Source organism: Pseudorasbora parva, chromosome 18, assembly GCF_024679245.1.
Source record: "Pseudorasbora parva isolate DD20220531a chromosome 18, ASM2467924v1, whole genome shotgun sequence".
Classification (NCBI taxonomy): Eukaryota; Metazoa; Chordata; class Actinopteri; order Cypriniformes; family Gobionidae; genus Pseudorasbora; species Pseudorasbora parva.
The window spans coordinates 25,143,389-25,166,959 of NC_090189.1; the positions used below are offsets into that span (position 1 = coordinate 25,143,389).

Consider the following 23,571-nt stretch of genomic DNA (forward strand, 5'->3'; position numbering starts at 1 on the left):
ATGCACATGTGTATTAAATATCAAACAGCTCCTGTTGTACTGTTAAATAGTATGCGTTTCGAGCGTAGGCTTTTGAGATTTAGCGTAAATTCGAATGGATTTAAATATATTTAGACATGAATGGATGACTTCTGTCACAGTGTTTTAGACAAACACTTTTTTCACATTAATCATGCAAATTCATAATCAAGACATTGTTGAATTGCACTCGATAAACTTGACTTAAAAACAATAAGGCATGGGTCACTTGGAATGCTTCTGGGAGCAGGGGAAAGACGGGAGTCTTCTATGAGAAGTGTGAATCATCCCATCATAAACTAACATAGTGGGGTATGTGACCAGGCAATAAGGCATTTGCCTTTTTTTCTGCTGTGTCTCCCTCCTCGACCTCAGGGTCAGACTGCAATGACAAGCCGTGGCTTGCAGCGGTGCAGAGCGAAAGAGAAGGAGCTTACACTCTTCAGCCCCCATTCAAGAAAATCTAAGCCATGACGTTTGAAAGGTTTCACAGCAACGACCATCTCCTGAAGTGCAATCCAATGGAGAAAAGTGCAGAGAGTCAGCACCAGTGCGGTCATAAGAACAAGCCCTTTACAATAATTGAAGAACGATAGACTACGAGAAGCAGACCACAATTTGTCTGAATCTTGGTAACTCATTAGGCGACAACATGCTGACAACATGCACGCAAAACAGACATTAATACAACAATTGCGCACTTATGCCACAAAACCTAGATATGCTGCTACACGTTGACTGCTTTAAGATGCCCACCTGTGTGACAAAACATATGCAGCAAGCTTTGACAAACAAGGGAAGACATTTCTCTCACATGCCTCACACCCCAGAACCCCCTGTTGCCACAGACACACACACCTTGCATATGTTTTGTATTTTACCTTCTGTAGGATTCTTTGCTTTCCTTTCGTTCTTTCTTTCTCCCCTTTTTTTCCCAAGCCGTTCCTCTTCTTACCTTCTGACATTGTGTCAGTACCAAAACAAGAGAGAAAAATGTAAATCCACAATGGAAAGAAAATACAAATAGTCCTATGGGGAGTGTGACTGGCGCACCTTGAAACTCTGAACTTGTCAGAGCGTTTGAGCTCCTATACACACCTCACTCTCTCACATCACACAGTAGAGAGGGGAAGACAGTAGAAGAGAGAGAGAGAGAGAGACAGAGAGAGAGATAGAGAGAGGGAGAGAAAGAGAGAGAGAAGGGGAGGGGAGGGGAAGAAGGGAGGGAGGCAAAAAGAGCATTTCCCATTGCTGTCAAGCAATTAACTGTTCCCTGCCTGAATCTTTCAGATCTCTCACTGTCTTCCAGGCCTTAGAGCTGGTGCTTGGGGACACCTCAATGATAAAGCCCGGTCCCTTCTCACCTATCTTCCAGAGTCTCAGAGCAGCAAGAGAGCAGATAGCGGAATCCACACATCAGCTGATCTGCAAAAGCTGACCCCTGGCTGATCTCTCCCCCATATACTGCTCTAGCACCCACAAATATATACAAAACAGTTCATCCAGAAAAAAGCATTCAAAAAAGGTCAAAATTCCACCGCTTTAGATTTTGGGGTTTAATTAAATTAATTGCATATGTAACATGGCACAAAACAATCCTACTGTTCTCTCTCTCTCTTTCCTTTTATAGCGCCTACAACATCCCTGCTCTCTCCCCTCTCTCTCTCTCTCTCCAAGTTTCTCTACTGTAAACGAGTCACAACATGTTCCTGATAGTTTCTCTCTCCCTGCTAGTGTCGTCAGGAATCCCAGCCGTGAGCAAGCAACCACAAATTGGGAACCTTGTGAGAGCACAGGAAAAGAAGGCCACGGTGTTACACCTCCAATGCACAGGTATAAGAGATGGAGATGGAAGAAAGAAAGAAAGAAAGAAAGAAAGAAAGAAAGAAAGAAAGAAAGAAAGAAAGAAAGAAAGAAAGAAAGAAAGAAAGAAAGAAAGAAAGAAAGAAAGAAAGAAGAAAGACGGAAGGAAGGAAGGAAGGAAGGAGGAAGGAAGGAAGGAAGGAAGGAAGGAAGGAAGAAGGAAGGAAGGAAGGAAGGAAGGAAGGAAGGAAGGAAGGAAGGAAGGAAGGAAGGATAATACAGTGAGGTTAGGAAAAACGAAAAACCGAGAAGGAAGGCAGGCAGGCAAAAAGATATGATGGACAAAATAATGAAAGGCAAAATGAAAGACAGGAAAAGACAGACAGGAAAGTAAATACTCGCTTTGTGAAGATAGTAAGAAACATAAAATAAAGAAAGGTGTGGGAATATAAACAACAGATATGGGACTAAATCTGGAATAAATCTAGCTGTCCCACATGGACAGTTTTAAAAGGTCCATCAAAAGCTCGGGCACTGGTTGGCTGAAGCCAGTCACATGATTCTTGAGGATGAAAATATCAGAGAAAAAAAAAAAAAAAAAAAAAAAATTATATATATAAAATATATATATATATTATTAGTAGGGAGGAATATAGAGCTAAAACAGGAAAAACAGTTCATCTGACATTTATATGACACCAGCACTGGAATGAAAGATGTTCAAGAGCACAAGTGAACTCTACGATGTCCAGCAAATGAAAAACACATCACAGTACAATTTATTCAGTTCTCTGCCTTATCCCTTGTGACTAATACTGACAAGTTTCCTATGAATTTTGAGCTTTATAACATACAGGCTATGTCATGTCAGGGCCCAATATGGAATGCAATTTTCAAATAACAAACAATGACGATACACTTAAAGAATTAATATTTTACAAAAACGCATATTTCACTTCAATCAAAGGGTGAGTGCTAAGCTCAGATAACAACGCCGGCGGCAATGGTGCTACAGGTTCAGATCCCTGTGATTGCATGTGGCATTGTTGTGCCTCTAAACAAGGCTCTGATAAGAGACGTAAGATATAGTTTCAAAAGTGTCTTCATAAGGGTTTCCTCAAAAAAAAACTTGTCTCACTGTTGGCGTTCTAATCGCACAAGCAGCATCTGTGTGACATGATGTCATTCTGTAAACAAACCTCTCCACATCATACGGCAACAAAAGTATCCTGTCATCTAAAAACACCCATCAAGGAACCTGCATCTTGATCCCAAAAATAGAGGCGTTTCATAATTCCACAGAGCAATGTTTTCAAGATAAACAGTTGAAGTTGTGCCAGCACCTGTGCAGGATCAGGAAACTAGAATGATAGAAAGATGGTGATGAGAATGAAATCACGACGGGGGACGGGGGAGTGAGTGCCGAACGCGCTGTGGTATCAGGACCTCGCCACAGGACCTCTCATAACTCTAGCCTCCTCACAGCCATGTCATCATTCAGCTGATGGGACTTTGTGTGTGTGTGTGTGCAGGGGCGTTAATTGGCATGTCTTAACACATCTGGCCATGCAATGCAAGCCTTCATTTTAGAGAAGATCAAAGGGCCACGTTGTAGGCATAAACAGTGTGTGTGTGTGTGCGTGTGTGTGGAAGTGCTTCCCTCACGACAACCTCCTTGTGGTGAGTGAATCCGTCAATGGTAATGACACTGAGCGGGATGTGCGGGTCACCCTCCCTTCGTTGCCAGGCATGATGGGACATGTCACCCGACCTACGCTCTCCTCTCTGGCACCTATGTGTGTACGTATACATGCAGAAGTGTGAGATATACTGGTATCCAAATACAGGTGATGTTCTTTCAAAGAGGAACTCCCTTAAAATATTATTTTTCTCCTTGAAACGCAGTAAGGCTCCTGTGTTAAATATGCCGTACCTTACTGCATAAGTGAAAGCACTGCATTTAATACAAAGGTATTGAGAATTTCTGGTGGGTGGGGCTGACATCACGGGATACAATACCACCAGTGCTATGTTGCAATATGCTGTTACAAGGAGTTACAGAACAAAAGGAGAAGAAAGAGAAAAAAATTGGGTGTATCAGCGTCTTGCTCTGCTTTAGTTTAGCTGTGAACCACCCACCTGGCGGGAAGCACGAACCCCTCCAGCTCAAGGTGAAATAAAAGACTGTGGTGTGACGAGCATTTGTATGGATGGATTGCTCGCAGTAATGACAGCCATTCAAACAAAAACAATAGATACAGGAGATAGGTCACAAAAATGGGGCACTGTCAAGCCATCCTCGTTCTATTTTGTCATTAGCTCTTTTCCCATCCCTCTCCAAAATATTCCTCTTTTCCTCCATTAAAAAGCATCTGCTGTTTCTCAACACAGGTCGCCCCAAGGCACTCACTGCTCTGATCGGTTGGGTGGGGATGCTTGACATTAAGAGTAAATAAAGAGAACGTGGAGCCACCCTCTTAAAAGTCCTGCAGAGGATTCTCATGGATCGCTTCCACTCCCATACCCTCACCAGGCCCCATTTATGCAATTTGCTGCACCCCCTTAACTTCCTCGAAGATCACAGCAGATAAGTGTAGCCCAGCTCCCCCTCTACCAGCCTCCCGCAGTACCTGCACACCATCACATATATATACCGCCCCGAGACACTGCTGGCATTTCACAAGCTTGTTGAGTTTATCTTTGGAGACCTAATGGTTTTAAACACTCATCTGGTTGTTTAGATCAGCGTGTTTCTCCGAGGGCATGGTGTGTGTGTGCGTAGGGGAGATGGTGGATCTGAGTGGGAGGTAAGGGGATGCAGATCCCTGCCTTTAACACTCGCCTGTTGACTTGACTGCGAGGTGAATCAAGTGCACTGGAGAAGTGGGTGGAGAAGCACTGCAGAGGAAAGGATAAAGTGGAGAAATCATAGATGTACTGTCGATTGAAATCCCCAACAGTTGCCTCAGGTGGTACATTGATGGACGGAATTGTCATCCATGAAGAGGTGCTGATTCTAATAATTCCTGTGCGCAATATCATTGGATGCAGATGTGCACAATCAGGTCCAAGGCTGTGCCCTCCCTAAAATTTAAAGACAGCTTGAACTAATCTGTATGAAGATCATCTGTGAACGATCATGGTGCCCAGGCCCGGTGCCTGGGAGCAGGGCATGTTTCTAATGCGGAGCTCCTTAAGGGTCGGAAAAGGGTTGGATCTCTAGTCAAGCTCTTTGAAGGTATATCTCATAGAAAAATCACACACATCCGTAATGGTACAGGAAGTATCTGTGGTTCCAGGTGCCCTTGTCTACGCACAGGCAAGAGTGTGGGGTCCAAGACATTTCCAGACGGGATGTCTCAGGGCACTTACAAAAGCTTGACCAATCAAAGTCAGGAAGACCCTCTTGCGCCACTGCAGTGGTCAAATCTCGGGCAGATGAGCCATTGAACTTCTCATCGCACTGCCATGTGTGTTGTAGTAAACAACCATCTGTGTTTGTGACCACGAGCAACAAGACGTGCGAACGAAAAGGCAGAATGAGCGATTGCAAGCATTGCGTGCCACAGAGACTGAGGTTCACAGGCAACCTGCATATGTTACAAGTGGTTATGTACGTACGCTTTCTGCTCTGCGTGTAAAAAACCTTGACCCCTGTGTGCATGCGTGTACGATCAGGTGGTTAATGGTGATGTGAAATCAGCCCTGCGCCGTTTCCACTGTGCACAGCTGTCACCATGGAAACCATTCAGAACAAGGGAGGAGATAGAGAGAGAGACATTGCACCACATGAAAACAGAGACGTCCATGAGGTAGCCTCTGCTTAGTCCGCAGGGATACACTGCGGCGAGAGAAGGAGGCAGCAATTAGAAAGACAGTGAGAGAGAGAGAGAGACAGTGAGAGAGAGAGAGAGAGAGAGAGAGAGAGAGAGAGAGAGAGAGAGAGAGAGAGAGAGAGAGAGAGAGAGAGAGAGAGAGAGAGAGAGAGAGAGAGAGAGAGAGAGCATGCTTCATAGGCAGAGTGACATTCCGACTGCTCACTTTTTAAGCTGTCAGGTCGTCCCATCACACAGCTGTCAATCAAAGCTGCCACAGTTTAGCCCCGCCCCTACTGTATACCATACACTCCAATGGCAAATCAATCCAGCCAGTGCTTGAATGATTTATGAATGAAAGCATGGCAGAAAGGGTGGCTAGTATGCATCCCCATCAGAGTGTATCCCTGATGAGTGCTCAACGTATCAAAGATTCATCTCACCAGAAAGGACATGACATATAGTGATACGCATAGCAACACAGCAGCCAATAGGGTACAATTTAGCCCTGGCAAGCGCTGGGAGATGCCTTTTCACAGCTTACACTAACCGAGGTGCATCGGATCACAAAGGGATTTAATGTGTCTGCTAAGAGCTATGACAGTACAAACAAACACAGGTAAAGCCAAATGGAATGAAGTCAAAGACAAGACAACAAGTTGCACATCTTGTTTAAGGTTTACTAACCTAATCCAAGATCCTCACAGATGCATGTCATAATAGCTTGGCACATCCTCAGTACAACCATAATTGAGGAATGTAATAGGGTATTTTTCCCAGGACAGTCCGCTTATTATGAAAAAATTGTTTTGTCCCACATTTCTTCTTTCCTAAATTGTCTTTGCTAGATGGTCATTTAAAAGCATATAGCAGTCTTCTGTCACGCTAGAATAGCCTCATCAAAGGTAGCCAATCGCATCATAGTATATTTTGGAGTACAAAAGTATCATCCAATCACAATTTGTTATCAATTAACTTGCAGTTAGTAAAGGTGGGATAATAGAGAGCATGGAGGAGATCAAGTCAGAGGCGAAGATGTCAAAGCGTGTGTGTACGAAGATCTTCAAAAAGAGTTCATCAAGTTATTATGCGCAGTAATTTGTGGGAAAAAAAAGAAAAACTCAATGTAGTATCGTACTGAATGACACACACCTGAAGTGCCCTCTCTCAGATTGCACACTGCCCCGAACTCAGTTCTCTTTGCGCCTGAATGGTCAAATACAGACACGGAGATGCAGTTGTCAAAATGTCCATCATGTGAAGTATCTCACGTAAATACATTCGGTTATAACATTCGGTTATATGGCAAACTGATGGAACTTTTATTCATTCACAGGATATGAATTCTTGATATCAACAATTCTATTTTCACTAGTAAAAACTCTAATTCTTGATATCAGTAATTGCATTTTTACTAGCAAAATATCACCTTAGTCTGCAATTTAAATTGAATTGTTGATATCAGGAATTAAATTTTGGATATCAACAATTCAATAACTGATATCAGTATCATTTCAGATATCTAAAATGGCTAACAATCACATTCATGATATCAGAAATCAACATTGTGGCAATTGAATCGTTGATATCAAAAATGAAATTTTTACAAGCAGCAATTCAATTGTTGATATCCAGAATTAAATTCCTGATATCTACTAATTTATTTGAATGGCAACCTATAATGATATTTCATTAGTGAAAATAAAATTACTGATATCAAGAATTAGAGTATTTACTAGTTGAAATTGAATTGTTGATACCACAAATTAGCATTTTAACTAGTGAAAATTAAATAGTTGATATCAAGAATTCAAATCCTGTGAATGAATTTTTTTTTTTTTTTTTTTTTATCCTTTATTTTACCAGGATAGTCCCATTGAGATATAAATCTCTTCTTCCAGGGAGTTTCAATAAAAGTCAAAATGGCTTGCCATACATTTAGTGGAGATCAAACTGATCTCACAGCAATTTGTACATGTTTTACGAGGTGGCTAATTTGTACGTCCTCCCTCGTATGAATTTGTACGATTTTTGCTAAACAAAATCCCACCCCCAAACCTACCCGTCAATGGGGTTTAGAAAAAACGTACAAATTTGTATGAGTGAGGTTGTACAAATTCATATAAATTAGCCACCTCATAAAATCCATACAAATTGGTTGTATGATAGCGTTTGGTATATTAGAAGCATTTGGTCTTAAAGTGACAGCAGCATAAAATAACTATCATTAATGTTAATTAAACAACAAACATTTTTTAAATGAATGTTTTCATGTTTAATAAACCTACTGTACCTGAAACTCTATTGTATTTGTCCTTTTGTTTGAAATTTGCTTTGTCCCAGACAGCAACATCTGGGCCACATCTGGTGTGGGCCAACACTAGTTTGCTCTCTGGGTTTATATATATATACCGTTATATATATATCGGTATATATTGGTATATATATATATATATATACCCACATCACCGTTTTATATATATATATATATATATATAAACGTTATGACACATTTCGTTATCATTAAAATTTAAATTTCTCATATCATGAAATATGTGCAAAATTCCATCCCGTATCCCACCATGAGGAATAGGGTCACCCTAATAATAGAGGCTACATGGAAATGTATGTGTATTTATTTATTTAGTGTTCATACAATGAAATTAAGTCCAGCGTTCATTGTGTAGACAAAACAGTTAATTAGTCTTAAGACAGTTGGCATTGAAAAGTCAGAGATCTCAGTATCATCTAAAACAATTCTCATCAAATTTCTCCTAAACCAAATTATCTGAGCTACTACAGAGCCCCTAAAGGGACATGAAAAAGAAAAAAATATGAGATGGAAGAAATAATATTTGTCAATGGTTTTGTGTTCTCTCACAAATGTTTTAGGGGCTCCAGCTACAGTATGCTAACCACAATCATTGTTCTTACCACAAGCAAGCTGTATACTCTTACAGTATGCCAACAACAGTCTCATTCGTGAGTATGTTTTATTTGTGGTAGGCTTTTTGTCGCCACCCCGTATGACAGTTATTCAAGTCTTTTCAATATGTGGCACTCAAATATACCGCAGTCTTTGGATGATACATTAGAGTCTCACCCGAGTGTGCGGCAGATGGGTTTTGAGATGTCAGGGAGAGATCTACTCCATCCATGTTTTTGCTCTCTTTCTCTCTCTCTCTCAGCTTCAGGAGAACAGACAAACACACTCCCACACTCTCACGCAGTTTAACAAACAAGCGCCCACATCACCGTTGCAGCGTTAACACAAACACATACGTTTGCTGTTCAGTCTTCGGAAAGGGCCAGCCAAACACCAGTCAAATGACACAAAATGTACACATGCCCTTTCGGCAGAATGTACACATGCAAGCATACAAACATGCACAAACGCTCTTTTTTGCAACTGCCGTAGTGACATTTTCTAGGATTCGATAGGAGGGAGAGAAGAAACTGAGGCTCATGGGAAAGGGTCCAGTTCTTATCAATACCCCTCCGCACACAAAGACACACACGTCCGCTCCCAGCTCCGCATTCTTCAAATCAAATCAAATTCCTTGCACTCTCTCAGCTCGTCCTTTATCTGGAGAATGTACTCGGAGCAGAGCACAAACATGTCACAGTGAGGAAGCCAAAAGTCCCTATGCTTGCCAAAAAAACGCAAAAGTACCACACACACACACCAATCATTTGCATTTCTGTGTTTGCTTCTACTAGAAGAGCTGCGTCTTATCAAGGGCCCAGCTTATCTCTCAATTTCTCTTCCAGTGTAGCAGAGCCTTCCTGAAAAACACAGAGTTTTGCTAGCGGCAAGCGTCCTCTGGGGCTCGGCTGGTTAAAAACCATCGGCTTAAGGTTTTCTTTCGGAGGGGCCTCAGATAATTTGAGGGGAGAGATCAAGTGTGTGGCCCCCGGGTACGAACGACAGGACGGCCCCTCCATGCTCCAGCTCTTTTGGGGGGGAGGGATTACAGGAAACCCGGAGTGTAACTGTGCCGTCTCAGTGCGACAGGCAGACGGCCCGGTTACAGATACGCTGTTTCAATGACAGCAGCACTGCGTGCCTGGAGCGCATGGACTCATTCGTACTCGACGAAGAACAGTCCCTCTTCAGCCATCGTCCTGAACCGGCTATTCTTTGCTATCTGGTCACAGTAAATAGAGTGATTGCAAATACACACACACACACACACACACACACACACACACACACACACACACACACACACACACACACACACACACACACACACTCACACACTCACACACTCACACACACTCACACACATATATATATAATGAGTGCAAAATAAAATTTAACAGACATAGATACCGCACTATAGAGCTGATACCCATGCAAAACTGAGATGCAGCCTAGAAAAGATGAGAAAGCACAATTCATGGAAACACGACGGTTTGGGAATGCTAGGCCGATTTTTGTTTGTGGGATATGGAGGGTTCAGCCCTAAATGTCCCTGACCTTGGCTCACTTCTCCTCTCTGATGGACCACGCGGGGGAGAGAATTTGCATTCCACAGCATCCAGAGAATAAAAATATTAGCGAAATATGGACACGCATACACATCGCACTCACAGAGAGAAGCGTATTGAAATTACAAAGCCACCATCTTGCACATCTATTTTTCTCCAAAGGCATGTAATTAAAGTTTGCTTGCTCTCCGCTCTACAATTTTTCCCCCTTGTTTTTTTAAACATAAACCTAGATCAGTTCCTTTAGAGGGGTCATGAACTGCATTATTTCATTATCACTTATAATGTTAGTATGCTTTTTACATTTAAAAAAAAAAAACTTTTTTAAGTTAAACCAACAATATTTTTTTTACAGTGTGTAAACACCCACTGCTGTGATTGGCTTACACTTTTGAATATCAAATAGCTAGTATTACATGTGAAACTCTCTTGAAAACCTTCAGCACGTTTTTACTATTACAGCCCTCAAGCTTTACTAATCGTGAAAAGTGTTGATTATAGCAATATATTTAGATTGTGGCATGAAAGGTTGCAGTCATGAGCATTGTGGCCGATCGCAGACATGTTGAGCACATGAATGCAGAGATCTTGTCATTGTAACTCGATTTATGTACATTAATGAATGCTTTCACTCTTTTTTAATTAACAGTGCGAACACAAGGTAAAAAAAAAAGATTCCTTCAGCCTACGTTTTGGCGAGAGTCAGTGATAAACTTACAAGCGATTGTAAAGGGTGCATTCTTTGATCGCTTTCATCCTACTGGGAGAAACAATGTGAAGGTGACCGTTTAGTCACTGGCTTGATTTAATATCAAAATAAATGATTCTGAGACAAAAACATCTGACATGAATCATTACATATCAGAAATTAGACATATCATTGTAATTATCATTAAAGGGGGGGTGAAATGCTGTTTCATGCATACTGATCTTTTTACACTGTTAAAGACTTGGAATCCCATACTAAACATGGACAAAGTTTCAAAAGTTAAGGTGGACGTTTGATGGGAGTATTTCTTTGTCAAAAATACTACTTCCGGTTAGTCATAAGTTTCGGCAAGTTTTTTGCGATCATGCGTCCCCTTTGACGTTAATGGGGGTGGAATTTCCTTGTATGGGCCTTACGGACAATTCTACCGGAAGAGCGTGAGAGAGAGAGAGGGAGAGAGCGAAAGTAACAGGCTACGCCCATCAAAGCGCTGGCTCGTAGGCTGCGCTGCACAGGTGATGTGCACAACTAACAATGTCACCAAAAAAGTGCGTTTTTGGTTGCCAGACCAAGACAGTCCTGCACAGATTCCCCAAAAACCCTGCGTTAAGGCAACAGTGGATGGAATTTGCTTTTCCGGATCAGCAACTGAGTTGCGCGAATGTTTATATCTGTTCGCTGCATTTCGGTGCCGACTGTTTCATAAACAAGGCCCAGTTCGACGCCGGATTTTCCAATCGCCTAATGCTGAAGGATGGAGCAGTCCCAACGATAAAGGTCCCAACGTTAGAACCGCGGGCGGTGAGTTAGACTGCTTCAAATGTCTGTGTTTTTGCCTATGCTCATCAAGTAGCCCAAACATGATCACGTATAGTTAGTTGATCAATGGAGCATGCGATGTGTAGTGCGTGTACATTTGTTTAGCTGGCCACTATATGTGTAACTTTATGTTTGTTTATTGTAAAAGCACTCCAAACAACAATACACAAAGAGTGGGGAAATATGTTGAACTAAATAAGCGCGCTTCTTCATTCAAATGCGCTACTATTCCGTGTCTTTCTATGTAAACACTAGCCTGCCGTGCAAAACCAGTCCGCTTAATAACGTTACAATTGTCTACACAAACCACGCGTAAACACACACACACACGTGCACAACTGCACTTCCCACATGTACACCTTCAAAGACAAAAATACGACGATATAATTCAAGTATAAATATGTAAATAACACAAGCCGCTAAGCATATTATATAGTTAGTGTATAACTTGTACCACATAGAGACGTCCTGCTCTAGTCGTTTTTGCTGCTGCTCCTGTTCAACTGCAGCCTCTGGGTCTGATTCCGGATCATAGATGTATGGCTGTATCTGATTAAAAGCCATATTTTTATTTTGAATAAAGTTTTTCCCTGCTGTTAGGGATGACACAGCTTTACGACGCACTCAACACGGCGACGCACACGTCATTATTTAGCTCCGCTCACACGATACGCCCCCACCCGCTCGGCTTTTTTCGGAAAGACTCGGAACAGCGCATCTTTCTTATATAATTATTAAAAAAATAAAGACTTTTCGGAGATATGCAGGATGCAATGCTACTCTATAGGTACTCAAGATTGACATGACACTGACTGAAACTGAGTGTTTCACCCCCCCTTTAATAAATATCAAACCAGGGCTGGACTGGGGCTAAAATTCGGCTCTGGCATACCCAGTACATCGGGCCCATGATTTCCCCGTGAATGTTTTTACTGGGGTTGGGGCCTTAAATTGGAGTATATAAATAAAACTAGCACAAGGACAAATAATGATAGATATTATCGAATTTGCTGCAAATGCAGATAAACTTAATATTGTTTTTTTGTCACACAGAAATGTCCTTGACAGTAAAGCACTGATGATTTTGAGATACAGTAAAGTAAATTTACTTCTTTTAAATGCTGTCATCATTTACTCACTCTCGTGTCATTCCAAACCTGTATGACTTCTGTGAAACACAAAAGAAGATGTTTTGAAGAATGTTGGCAACCAAGCCATTTTGGTTAGGCTACCATTTGAATATTGTATGAACAAAAAAACAGACTCAAATTATTTTATTTAATGCTACACAGAAATAATTCATTTAGGTTTGGAATGACATTAGGGTGAGTAAATGATCACATTTCGGGGTTGAACAATCATATTTTTCAAGAGTTAACACATCATTTAAGAAATTGTTCTATTTCAGCAGTGAAAATCGTTCATAGCAGACCCGTAACACGTCTTACTCATAGCAACAAGTGTGAACGATTCAGCGTTCGAATGAATCGTTTGAATGAACGACTCAGTGACTCACTCATTAAGACGCTCACCTGCTGCCACCTACTGGAGGTTTAGTTTCATGTTTACACATATTTTCCAACATTTCTTTTTGTCACTTGTAATGAAGCTTGCTTATTAGTGAAATTATTAATATCACGGAATGGTAATTATTGACTTTAGCCTGGATTGATGGCTCTCAATATCGCAATATATATCATTGGGGAAAAAATATCGCAATGTAATTTTTTTCCAATATCGTGCAGGCCTAATATATAATAAACTATTATATTTGTAAGTTAAAAAAAATGTAAACACCTGTAGAAAATACGAATAGAACAGCCTCTATAAAAGTGATTTATATTCTGCAATATTAATTTAAGTAATATAGCAACATTTTTAATAAATGTTTCTTCCAAAACACCATATTTCTTCACTGTTAGCTGCAATGTAAATTGTGGTTCTGATAAAGTGAAGCGCTTGTGTGTATTGCCGTTTTCCACTTTACCTTGTCATGAATACATACTCGCGAGTGTTTTTAGCTGATTCAACACAGAACCTGTAATGTTCCCATATCACACGATTGTATAAAACAAAATTCGGAGTCAAAGTGCCGTATAGAGCAGCATTTAAACGCAGCGTACGTTCATCAGCGGCTGCGTTGTTCGGATATTCACCTTTTGCAGTTCCATGCACTTAAATACTAACAAATAAATACAAAGAAAAAAACGCCTAATATGGAGGGGAGGTTTCTCTCGCTTTGGCTTGTCAATTCAGAAGACAAACCAACGGGCCGCTGTCGCTGCATGTTGTCAGTGGTACAAAAAAACAAAAAAACAAATTGTAAACACTACCGGCCCCAAAGTGCGTCGACCCACCGAGCAAATGCCTGGTATGCCAGATTACCAGTCCAGCCCTGTATCAAACAATCTGTCACAAAGCAATAGTAACATTAAAAACTGTTTTACCTACATAAGTGTGTTGTGCCATTCATATTGCATTCTTTATCGAAGGCACAGCATGTTTTTTTTTTCAGGCTCTCTGCAAATCTATGTTAGCTACTGTTATTCCACAACCTGGCACTGCACAACATTTTGCAATCACAAATGCATGTTTATCGCTTAGTTGCTCGATCAACATCTGTTATTTAGTTACTACTCCTTGTCGTGCTCAAATCAGTGGGCGGAGCTACTGAACTTTAGGGTTCTTGATGTCAAGAACCCTAAAGTCCCTACAAGCCATTTGTGGTAGTCTTTTAAAATTGATTTCTGTAAAAGAAAATATCTCCCCTCACTGAACTTTGAGCATTGTAACTTTGCAGATTTGTTTAAGCTCAAACAGCAAAACTACTCATTAACAAAAGTATAATCCAGGACCCCTTTAAAAAAAACATATGTAACTGCATCGATAAATTGTTTAAAGGATGTTTAGATATTTGTACTGGACAACAAGACCAAAATACTGATTAAGAAAATTATTTTTGCAGTCCTAACTATCTTTCAACAACAATATGAGAGAGTCCAGACGGAAAGAGCGTGTGTTTGCATGGGGAGATAGACACACTCCTGAACTACTGAGTCTGGGTCACTCAACATGACATCAGCAACATAGCCAGAGATTAATATAAGACAGGAATGAAAGCAAGACTTACGGTAAGCTGTATCTCTGCTGACACTCTGAACATGTACAACCTTTGCCCAGATACTTGGCTCAAGCCAGTGCACGAGATCTACAACTGGAGGTAAATCAATACAGAGGCAATATCTCACTCAATGTCTGTTTCAATCACTGGATTTTTTTCACACATCAGATAAACCCAGCATTGCGTTAGAGACAGAAACAGTTTTCCAAGCATCAATAATACCAGAGAGCATCTTGAAACAAGGAGAGGAGGCAATCACCCTGTATGCAGCTTTTCTTTCTGGCAACTTGTCCAATGACAACATATTCTGGGAACAGTTCCAGCTAACTGCATCGAGCTCACCTCTTGCTCTGCACAGCACACAGGTGACTCTATCGTCACAAATCCAGAGTTTGTGGAAAGAACGGGTGCTAAAAAAGGGGAAAACAAACTGAAATGAGAGCTACAGAGCCAAAACATCCAGATAAAAACCACTAGGGAATATGAGTGATGTTGACATGCAGTGACAAGTATGAAAGGAAAACCATCCATGTCACATTTCCGCCCTCATAATAACTGGATTAATTATTCCATGTGAACAACTGATTCTACAAACACGTCACTGAAGAGATTCTCGCATGGTAAACCCTGTGACCTGGTAGGCCCTTATGAAAAATTGCCATGGCAACCATAGTTTTCAACCAAAATTCCGGGGTAAAATTTTGTTGTTATTGTTAAGTTTGTACAGTCACATTGTCAGCAATATCAGCATTTAAGGGTGTTTCTTTAACTAAAAGCATTTGGCTCTATACTCTCTTAGATCAAGTTTCACATTCACTAGTTAATTCTACGGGTACTTACAATTTTCAGCTGCATATAGTGTATACATGCATTACAGTAAAATTTTATTAAAACAACTTCTGTAAGCCATTAACCGTTTCACCGGTATTATGCATTTTTTTCTATATGCATTTTGTTCTGTAATAGAAACAGATTTCTTTGTCTTGCCATTTTCATAGGATTCAATGCATAAAAATTCCATATAATAATTAAATAATTTCACCCTTTTGAGTGTCAGCTTTGTTTGGTGAGATGGAATGCAGTTTAATATATATATATATATATATATATATATATATATATATATATATATATATATATATATATATTAGCTTCTGAAGAAAGCCGAACAAGTTGATCACAGGCATGCTGGGAGTATGGCATAGCGACGCAGCGTCTCGTTCCCTCTCAGGGAACCATGGTTACATACGTAACCTGAGACGTTCCCTTTATTGAGGGAACTCGAGCTGCGTCAAAATGCTAGGGGAACTCAATACCCACGCCGCCATAGTCCCAAATGTCTGTATATGTGAATTACTCAACCCAAAAACACCCGGGACCCTGGGGTAGAGGTTACGTCTAAATTGTAGAACCTCACAAAAGTGTGCGGAGAGGACCACCCTGCCGCATCACACACCTCTTGAAGTGAAACTCCTGATATAAGAGCCATAGAGGCCGCCATACTCCTGGTCGAGTGGGCTCGGACCTTTAGCCGTGAAGGCTGTCCGGCCGACTCGTACACTAATGAGATAGCCTCGACTATCCACTTACTCAGTGTCTGCTTTGATGCCGGTTTTCCCTTACTCGGGGACCCAAAACACACGAACAGTTGTTCTGACTTTCGCCACAGGGCAGCTCTGTGGACATAAGCCTCTAGGGCCCTGACTGGACAGAGCAGATTTAGTTTCTCTTGGTCTTGATCAAGAAATGGAGGCGGACAGAAAGCCTGCAGCATCACTGGCCCCGCTATGTTAGTCAGGACCTTAGGCACATACCCTTCCCTCGGGAAAAGGAATGACTTCACCATTCCAGGTGCAAACTCAAGGAAAGAGGGTGCTACTGATAAAGCCTGTAGGTCTCCTACTCTTTTTAGGGACGAGATGGCCAGAAGAAACAGTCTTTAAAGTAAGAAACTTTTCTAAAACTTTCTATCGGCTCGAACGGGGCTAACATAAGGCCTTCTAACACTATGGCCAAGTCCCAAGTAGGCACCCTTGAGCGTGCAGTGGCCTCAGCCTCATAGTACCACGAAGGAAACAAGTGACCCATGGGTGTCTCCCTACCGAAGCATTCTCTAATGGCGTGTGGTAGGCCGATATAGCCGCCACGTACACCTTCATGGTCGAAGGGGATAACCCTGAGGAGAATGTTTCCTGCAGAAACTCAAGTACTGAGCCAACTGGGCAGTGAACTGGGTTTAAAGCATGGCCTGTACACCAGGGGACGAAAACTCTCCATTTAAGGGCGTAAAATCTCCTTGTGGATGGTGCTCTGGAGTGCAACATGGTTTCTATTACCTCGGTAGATAGACCCCTTTCTACGAGCTGGGCCCCCTCAGAGGCCAAGCCCACAGTTTCCATAGCTCCGGACGGGGGTGCAGTACTGACCCCCTTGCTTGAGCGAGAAAGTCCCTCCTGACGGGAATTTCCCAAGGGGGACCCCCGAGGAGAGATACAATGTTGGATAGCCACACTCGGCCCGGCCAGAACGGGGCTATCAATAGCAGCTGGGCCCCGTCCCGGCGGACTCTCTCCAGCACTCCTGGGAGCAACGCCAGAGGGGGAAAGGCGTACAGACGTAGCCTCGGGCCACGTCTGCACCATTGCGTCCAGCCCCAGTGGGGCTGGATGCGTGAGGGAGAAGAATAGAGGACAGTGCGTTGTCTCTTGAGACACAAACAAATCCACCTGCGCTCGCCCGAAGTGAATCCAGAGACTCTCCACCACCTCGGGGTGAAGTCTCTACTCCCCCGGCACCACTCCCTGCCTCGACAGGTAGTCTGCCACTACATTCAGGCTCCCGGGGATATATATCGCTCTGACCGACAGCATCTTGCCCTGAGCCAAAACCAACATTCAATGCGCCAGCTTCCACAACCGGCGCGATCTTAGACCCCCCTGGCTATTTATATACGAGACCACCGCTGTGTTGTCCGACCGAACTAGCACATGGTGGCCCCAAAGGTCTGGGAGAAAGTGCCTGAGTGACAGGAACACGACCATCAGCTCCAGCTGGTTTATGTGCCACGAAAGCTGATGGCCGCTCCACAGACCCCGCCCCCCAGCCAGATAGGGAGGCATCCGTCGTTAGCATTACGCGACGGCAAGGAACCCCCAGAACTGGACCTTGGGACAGGAACCAAGGATCCTTCCACTTCACCAAGGCACGTAGGCAGCGCCGCGTGACCTTGATCAAGCGAAAGGGATTTCCCCTCGGGGAGAACCCATTGGTCCTGAGCCACCACTGTAACTGTCTCATGTACAGCAGGCCAAAAGGTATCACGTTGGACGCTGCTGCCATCAGCCCTAACACTCTCTGAAAGTGTTTCACAGTGAGTTACTGACCTAGCTTTATCTGGTTCACGGTATCCAGGATCGCTCTTATCCTGAGAGGAGATAGCCGAGCCGACATTCTTTTCGTGTCCCAAACTACCCCAGAAAAGTAGTGCTCTGCTGAGGTGCCAACACACTTTTCTTTTCGTTCAACCTTAGCCCCAACACTCTCATATGGGCGAGAACAGCATCAAGATGCTGAACAGCCAGCTGTTTCGACTCCGCTAACACCAGCCAATCGTCGATATAGTTGAGCATGCGAATGCCCTGGAGTCGCAACAGAGCCAGAGCTGCATCCACGCACTTCGTGAAAGTGCGGGGCGATAAAGCTAGGCCGAATGGCAGCACTCGATACTGGTAAGCTTTGCCCCCGAAAGCAAACCTGAGGAACTGTCTGTGCTGCGGAAGGATGGAGATGTGGAAGTATGCATCTTTTAGGTCTATTGTGACACACCAGTCCTCGGACCTGATGTGACACACAATCTGTTTTATCCTGAGCATCTTGAATTTTAATTTCTTTACTGCTCTGTTTAGCTGACGCAGATCTAGAATAGGCCTTAACCCCCCCCCATCCTTCTTTGGAACTATGAAGTACCGGCAACAGCGGGACCCGAGCCCTGAGGACCGCAAGCCAAAGCACTCTCCTCGAAGAGTGCCCGGCGTGATCTTAATGTACGCATCGGGAGTCTCTCACAATGCTCGCAGCCAGCCCCCTCGAGAGCTGACTGGGCATGATCGAGCCCCAAACACATGACACACAAGTCGTGTGTATCCCCACCCGTGATGTAGCGTGGGCAGGGAGTGACACAACGTTTGAATTGACCGCTCGCCATAATATCTTTCTTTTCTTTTTCAGACAAACACACACAATAAATAGACATACAATATTCACATAGAGCGCTTTGTGAAGGCACAGAAGCTAATGACTATTTGGTCCGGGTATGCTTTATAGCTTCCTAGTCGATAATGTCACCCGCCTAAGACGCATCTCCTCGCTATTGGACTGATTTCACTAGTGCTTCATGACGCATCACGCAGAGGCGTTCCCCTAGCGTTTTGACGCAGCTCGAGTTCCCTCGATAAAGGGAACAAGTATTTGAACACTGCTATTTTGCAAGTTCTCTGATTTAGAAATCATGGAGGGGTCTGAAATTGTCATCGTAGGTGCATGTCCACTGTGAGAGACATAATCTAAAAAATATCCAGAAATCACATTGTATGATTTTTTTAACTATTTATTTGTATGATACAGCTGCAAATAAGTATTTGAACACCTGAGAAAATCAATGTTAATATTTGGTACAGTAGCCTTTGTTTGCAATTACAGAGGTCAACTGTTTCCTGTAATTTTTCCACCAAGTTTGCACACACTGCAGGAGGGATTTTGGCCCACTCCTCCACACAGATCTTCTCTAGATCAGTCAGGTTTATTGCCTGTCACTGAGAAACACGGAGTTTGAGCTCCCTCCAAAGATTTTCTATTGGGTTTAGGTCTGGAGACTCGCTAGGCCACGCCAGAACCTTAATATGCTTCTTACAGAGCCACTCCTTGGTTATCCTGGCTGTGTGCTTTGGGTCATTGTCATGTTGGAAGACCCAGCCTAAACCCACCTTCAATGCTCTAACTGAGGGAAGGAGGTTGTTCCCCAAAATCTCGCAATACATGGCCCAGGTCATCCTCTCCTTAATACAGTGCAGTCGCCTTGTCCCATGTGCAGAAAAACACCCCAAAGCATGATCAATACAATACCATGAGGAAACCAATCTCACCTGTGTCTATATAGGTAAGTGATTACCTGACTTAACGCTGCAGTCCACACACCGATCTTAAAGAGGCCATCCAATTACTCACACCAAAACCCTTCTTAAAAGGGATATCCCACTACATTAAGAAAACATTTTTTATGTGTTTTTCTAATAGAAAACAAAAAGAAAAAAGACAAAAAATTTTGAGGAGGAAATAGAGATAGAGAACAAAGAAATAGAGGAGGTAGATGAGTTTAAGTTTTTAGGGTTTGTTCAAGATTCACAACTTAAATTTGATAAACATTCCCAAAAAAATGTAAAGATTAATCTTAAATGTTTTAGACAGTATATAGACTTTTTATATATGCAAGTATTTTGTCTCATATTTATTACTGTATTACAGTTTTAAACTCAAATAAATTACATGAGAACTAAATTTGTATAGTCAGGCACAAAAAATAATGGATAAAACGTTAAATCAGTGGCATCATCATTTAAAAAAAAATTTAATTAGTTTTAAGAATTGTATACATTTGTTATCTATAAAATAGATTTTTCAATGTTTGCACAATAAGGCACCACTGGTTCTATGTAAACTGTCAGGATAATAATAGTAGACCAGGTGGAAATTGTACTGCAGAACCACACAAAACGTAAAGAGCTTTTTTTTGTAAAAGGCTCCCAACTCTCGAACATGTTAACAATTGAAATTAAAGCAATATATGATATAAAGTATTTTACAATGATGGTTAAGCGCGGACTTAAAACAAACCCGAGCTATACGCATATACTTACAATTAATAAATTAAATCGATAAATGTTATATATATATAAAATGAAATATATAAATGTATTAATGCTACCAGGATTGGAAGTATCCTTAAAATATATATTAGTGTTATTTAGTTATGTATATCTATGCATGCATGTATGGTAAGCAAGGTTGGTAGTTTTCTTAGAAAAGCCTCTAGGGACCTAAGATGCAAATGAGCATATGCTATACTCTCTACGTGCAATGAATATTTTTCAGGCTGTCTCTATTCAAATAAACTACACCTAAAAAAAACACTCCTAATGAAAATGACAGTTTTTTATTAGACTGTTTGAAATAGATCACACACATTTAGTATGGTTTTAGTAGCAATGCGAGTTAGCTTAGCAAGTACAGTATTTTGTTGGAAATATGATAGCTATTGTATTTTTTTTTCTCTGTCAGGTCAAAGCATTTACATGCATAAAATCTCTTCACTTATTCCTTAACCCATACCGGAAAACACACATCGCCAACAAACATTTCAATTCATTTTAAAGATGTGCTCATGCAAGTTCATGTAAACTCATCAGACGCAACCCAGTAAACAATTACCGTCTTTCAACGTTGAAATATGGTTGAAAATAAGTCGGTCCGCCTTGGACTGGTTTACTACGTGATTTCAACAAAGTACTTTATGCTGGACTGTTTGACTACGTGTTTTCAACTGATCATGTTTTCAACTGATACAGCTATAATCTGTTATACATGCTAAAACAACGGAGAAAACAAATTACCAAACCATGTTCATTATTATCTTAAATAATTGTAAAAGGTTTTACATATTCCGTCAAAGTTATAAAAACAAAAACAGTTGTGTAAAGTAAGTAGCTATGGCAAAATAATCCCATATGATAATAATATGACAAAATAAGTGTAACGTTATTAACTTTTACTTTATTTCAACCAAACTTGACTTTTTATTGTAAACGTAATTATTGTAGCATATACATTCGGCTACCACGAGTGTCCACAGGCACAGCACACAGATGGACATTTAGCTAATAAATTACCCAAATGCGGCTATTAAGCCATTAAGGTTTAACTGTTTGTGATTATTTTTTAACTTATGTTATATCGAGGTAGATATCTAGGTTAAAGGGGGGGGGGGGTGAAACACTCAGTTTCAGTCAATCTCATGTCAATCTTGAGTACCTATAGAGTAGTATTGCATCCTTCATATCTCCGAAAAGTCTTTAGTTTTATTATATTTATAAAAGAAATATGGGCTGTACCGACTCTTTCTGGAAAAAAACGAGCGCCTAGAGGCGTATCGTGTGGGTGGAGCTAAAGAATGACGAGCGGTGACGTCCTCAAGCGTGGAGAAGCCCATCACTATCGAGCTCAGCTAATAGATATGCTCCAGAATCATTCGGAGGCTGAAATAAATTGAACAGGAGAAACAGCAACAGCAGGACGTCCGTCTCTGTGGTATGTACTGTATTTAGTGGCCTGTCAACATTTGTGTGTGTTTACTCGCAGTTTATGAGGACACGATTCGGTTTATGGACTATTGTATGCGACTAAACCTTAGCAGTAGCAAGCAAAACGGTTTTGCACGTCAGACTAGTGTAACGTTATACATAGAACAACAACAGAGTCTGTTAGCGCATTTTAATGATGAAGCACGCGATCGCGTCGTTTACTGATGTTTACTCACGTGACGATAGCCAACAGCATAGACATTTGAAGCAGTTTTACTCACCGGCTGCTTCCAAAGCAGGACCGAACCTTTATCGCTGGGACAGCTCCGTCAAAAACACACTTCTTTGGTATGATTTGGTAAAGTCCTGACTGCAGTGAACGGTGAAGATCCACTTTTGCGACGTGACTGAAGCGATGTTGTGAAGCTTCCCGTCATTTCTGCGTTTAAATCGGTTCAAATGCAGCGCTGCCTTCCCAGAATGCTGTGCTGAAGCGTTGAAGTCGCTTGATGTCATGTCACCCATAGGAATAAAGTGGAGCGCGGCGCCTGGATCGACTGGATCTGCACCTGAGAAAGTGTTTATAGGCGTGTATTTCCTCTCTCGCTCTAGTCACGTGCGCGCACCCTACCGGGAGAAGAGCCTGTACGGCCCATACAAGGACCTTCCGATCTATTAATGTCAAGCCGAGCCATACTCGAAAAAAACTCTCCGAAACTTGTGAGAAACCGGAAGGAGTATTTTTATCACAGAAATACTCCATCAAACTTCCAACATTAGTTTGTGAAACTTTGTCTATGTTTAGGATGGGAATCCAAGTCTTTAACAGTATAAAAAGCTCAGTCTGCATGAAACAGCATTTCACCCCCCTTTAATTAATTTTAGCTTTATGCTATTTATAAACTTCCTTTACAACATTACCTCAGCTAGTTTGCCTAACTAAACTGATAGAATTTAGCTGTACGGCTAAGTGTTTTGTGTTTTTTCTTCAAGCTAGCAAGCAAAAACTCCCATTGTTGGCTAGATGGTGTTCAAGCTTGAGAATAAGACGTCACGCGTTTCACTCCGCGAGGCGCCGCCATTTTAGGTGGCTATCCGTCGCCATCAGAGTCCTGCAACGCGTCAGGTAACGTTACTGGACTTACTTATTGCACTACTCTAATGTGAAATCTGTGACTTTGCACTATTTAAAATGTGCTGTTTTAATAAAGTTATTATAATCTATCCCTTTAAAGCTTTGTTTCATTCATATGTTAATATAAAATGTTATTTGGCATGTTAATGTGGACTTGAGTATTGAGACTGCATTTAGCAAACGTTAAAGATCGACCCGTTTTCAACTTTGAAAGTTGGACAAATTTGACGTCTTTTCAATTTTCATTTTCAACCTTCAGTGGACCGTATTTAGACATTGAAGGTTTACGTCTATTCAACGTCTAA

General features: G+C 41.7%; 1 protein-coding gene across 11 annotated transcripts in view; it reads right to left on the reverse strand.

Moving 5' to 3' along the window:
* The window catches only part of nrg2a (neuregulin 2a), a 121,034-nt gene that overhangs the window by 70,119 nt on the left and 27,344 nt on the right, over positions 1 to 23,571 (reverse strand). The window lies entirely within an intron of this gene.